General features: G+C 36.8%; 1 non-coding gene across 1 annotated transcript; it reads right to left on the bottom strand.

Moving 5' to 3' along the window:
* Positions 1–425: 425 nt before the first annotated feature.
* Positions 426–498, bottom strand: TRNAK-CUU (transfer RNA lysine (anticodon CUU)). The gene has a single exon. It is a non-coding gene; the product is annotated as a tRNA-Lys (tRNA).
* Between the last annotated feature and the right edge of the window lie 3,663 nt (positions 499–4,161).

A 4,161-nucleotide genomic window follows, 5' to 3' on the forward strand; every position in this document is an offset into this window, starting at 1 on the left:
CTTCCAAGTCTGCCGACTCTGCTTTTACATCGGATCGCTTAAAGTTTTAGAAAAGCTGCCAAAATTGAGGCTCGTAATTTTGTTCTGATAAAATAAAAAACTGCCCTCGATCAGCAATTAGGCACACGTATGCACAGTAACGCAGAAAATCAATTTCAACCTTAAGCAGTGGCCTTTCATTTTCCTCTGTGCTTTAAGGAGGAGGTAGGGGAGGGATCCCAGAAAAGAGGACCTTAAGCTTGTAAGTGCGCAAGCGCAGTTTGAGACCGGTTTCGTTTGCAAACTGGTCTTTTTTCCAGAGGTTTGGCCAATATTTAAAGTATCTAAGGTAATCCGGTTTTTAAAAAGCCTTTTCCAGTTATAACACTATGGCAAGACCTCAAAATGTTTACGGAAATTTAGGTTCTTTAACAAAAGCAAAGCTGCGCCCAACGTGGGGCTCGAACCCACGACCCTGGGATTAAGAGTCCCATGCTCTACCGACTGAGCTAGCCGGGCGCTTGGGTGATAGGTTTAATTTTTTCTTCTTTGATGAGTGTTCAACTACATTTGCTTTTTCTTTCCCTATAACTTTTTATTTATATAAAAAATTTATGTCATGTTATTAGATAGTAACTTCCAAATTAGATCTTTTTTCAGTTCTTTAAAACAGTTCTCTAGTTGTACTTAAATTTAATCCTTTTTATTGCGTGTGTATCCCAAGAGAGTTGAAAACTTAGGGTAAGTCTGTCATTACAGAATCACCGAATCTCTAGTGTTTTAAAATATTTACTGCCCAACTCGTTATCTTCATTACAAAAACATGTCGCGACTATTCCCCTTCTATCAAATGGCATAATGGAGTCCTAGAATTTGGGGCGCAGCATTAAAGAAACAAATTCCAACCTCGAAAAAGTTAGTTACACACCCACGGAAGAACAGTAGAGCTTAGCTGTTTTCCTTTAATATGACCTAGTCAAGGAAAGTTAAATTGAGGAAAACGATATTGGCTCAATTAAAATACCACCTCTTTCAAGTGGCTGCCTGACAAGTGAGAGGTCTCTCAGAGGTTGTTCTTGCCATCCATCTCAAAAAACAAGGAAAGGATTACAGTGTCACTGAGTCTTCTGTAAAGAATGGTAATTCTAGGAGAAAAAGAGAACTGACTCTGACCAAATTTTGACAGACTGAGAGAATAAAATAATCTCCTATGGAAATGTATATACCCTGAGATACTAATGAAGTTCTCTAGCTACAGAACTCTGCACATTTCTGTGATGGGGGGGTGGTGTGTATCCTACTGCTTAGAACAGCAAGCTAAACCCTAACTGTAAACTTGAAATAAAGAATTCTTAGGATACTAACCCTAAAACCCTTAAAACAGTATTAGAAGTTAAACACATTGGGCATTACATTTCCTGCATTACTTAATTAAAACACAAAAATAAGGTATGGCATAATATACATTCAGATTCTTTAAAGTGCACTTAAGATTTAAGCAGAATGTTTAAAATTTTCAGGCTTGAAATATTAATGTAATTATTCACTAACAATTTTTTCTTGCAATTGCAAACTCTGGTTTATTCTGACTATTTTATAACTTGGCAGAATGTAACTGGTAAGTGAATTTGTATTTATCTGCATTTTCAACACATTTATTAAGCACCTACCATGTGTAAAAGCACTGTTATGTATTCTAATAAGTGGAAGTATAAACAGACTATGATAATCTCAAAAGTTTTATCACCTTTTAAGAATGGTATGTGTAAATTACACAGCAATTTTATATGCACTATTTCCAAAAGTAAAGTAATTAAAATAAATGCATTCATACTCATACTTTTTAAATCCGCTAATGAATCAGGCACTAGTCAAGATCCTCAGGCCACACAATTCAATGCATTCTTCTGAGTTACAAGATAAATCAACAATCCAGTCCCCAAGTAAGCAGTTAAACTAACAAGTTCAGAAAGAGCTTCAAATTCTTATTAGTGAATAGACAAAGACCATTAGGCACTCAAATCATGTTAAAAGTTTAACTGGCTCCCTAAACAAGTTTGGACTGCTTATAGTCTACTTTCAGGGTGAACTCTTTTCAACTTTCCTCAGCACTTTCTTGGCCCACAATGGTCTAACTCAGGATCTCGCATGAAAAATTGCAACCAGAATATTTCAGTGAGGATTAGGCAAATTAAATGCTAGTCTTCCAAGAATATCCAAATCCTTTCTTCTATCTATTTGTTTAAGAATAAGAACTAACTTTAATTATGGTGCTTAATTAGCAGGAAGAAGCAACTGAATTTCCTCTTTCTCCTTTACTTTCTAATCCAATTTTTCAGCAAGCCCTACATATCTAAAATCCATCCACATATTTCCACCTCCACTGCTACCACTCTACACACTCTCCATTATGGCTTGACCACAGGACTGCAATAGCTTTCCAACTATTCTCTGTGCTTCTATCCTTCCTTGTATTCATCACTCCTCACACAGAGGCAAGAGAGATCATTTAATAACTAAATTAGATCTATCAGTCTGCTTAAAAACCTACTGATAACCTTATAGAAGAAAGCCAGTAACTGTGGAAGGAATGATGGAATTAGAAAATCACCATTTGGCAACCATTATCATAATAATTCAAATAAGAATCACAGGATACTATAACTAGCGGGTGTAAGATTGAGTAGTAGCAGGATATTTACATAGCCTCAAGGTATTTCTTCACAAGATATTCATTAACTACAAAGAGCAAGATAAAAACTATAGTGGAGAAATCTTAAGTGATCAAAGTTAACATCATCAGTAAGGACACAAATGACAGCATGTGCCTCCTAATAGAAATACAAGGTTACTTCTGTGGTATTCCTGACAAAAATGCATCACCTGAATCTAATCATGAAAAAAAGTCATACAAACCTGAACTTTGGAATACCCTGCAAAGGAAATGGCTTTTATTTTTCAAAAGTGTTAATGCCATGAAACATAAAGAAACATTAAATTATTTTCCAGATTAAAGGAGACTAGGGACATGACAACTGCATGCAGTGTGTTATCTTGTATTTTCTTTTGCTATAAAGAGCATTATTGAGAGATTTTCCAAAATCTAAATAAAGCCTGTAGATTAGAAAAAAGCATTATTCATTTTCTGATTTTCATAGTTGTACTGTGGGCATGTAAAATAATGTTCTTTTTTGGGGAAATACACACAGAAGTATTTAGCAGTTAAAAATGCTGATGGTTTTCCATTTAAAATCGGAGATTAAAATCCAAACCACTACAAGATCTGACCCCGTGTCCACCTCTCTGATTTCACTTCCTGTCACTCTCACCACTTAATCACTATGACAGGCCATACTGACCCGACAGTTCCGACAGCCATGGAACTGGAATTATACTCCCATAACAATCCCAAGTTTCAGTTTAAATATCCCCCTTTTACAAAGTAATTCCCTAATAAACAGGTCTAAAGTTCAAACTTCCATTGTCTCTTTTTTACCACGTGGTGCAACTATTTTGCCTATTTACTCTTTGTTGTCTATTTCCTCCCACTAAATGTAAACTCATTAAGAGGGGAGGTCATGTCTTCTTTACCGTTTAAAGAATTTTTTATTATAGTTTATGTACAAATTCTTAAGTCTTATCAGCAGTGTTTAACTGAATACTGAGTTAAAATAATCTTCAGTCTTATTCTTAATTAAGTAGTTATATGAAAGAGTACTAATTCTTCTATAAAACTCCGATCTGAGCTCAAAGCTGATACCCTTAGAGTCCATCTTCCTTCCTGCTTGTGAGGAGGGGTGGATAAAGGGGACGCCATCAAGATAACTGGGTTACAACCAGGACGTCAAGCGTGGAGACGCCTCCTCTACCATTTCCTCTGGCCTTTGGAAGAGTATAAGAACATCTCTCCACTTTGCTTTAAGAAAGAATAGGGAAGAAAAAGCAAAGGAGAAGAGATAACTCCTAGGAAACGGACTGGAACAGCTTTTCAAGCAATTGGAAGACTCAAAGTCCCCCAACAACCCTCCGGAGAGAAACCGAAGAGGAAGGAATAAACCCTGCTTAACCCGACCTCCGCTGCTTCTGCACAGGCGCGTTGCCCGCTACGCGCATTCCCCACCCCCTTTCCCCACAATTCTCTGTTCTGTGGGTAAGGATCCAGGAACAAGCCACAGAGAGGAA

Source organism: Phacochoerus africanus, chromosome 2, assembly GCF_016906955.1.
Source record: "Phacochoerus africanus isolate WHEZ1 chromosome 2, ROS_Pafr_v1, whole genome shotgun sequence".
In the NCBI taxonomy this organism is placed as follows: Eukaryota; Metazoa; Chordata; class Mammalia; order Artiodactyla; family Suidae; genus Phacochoerus; species Phacochoerus africanus.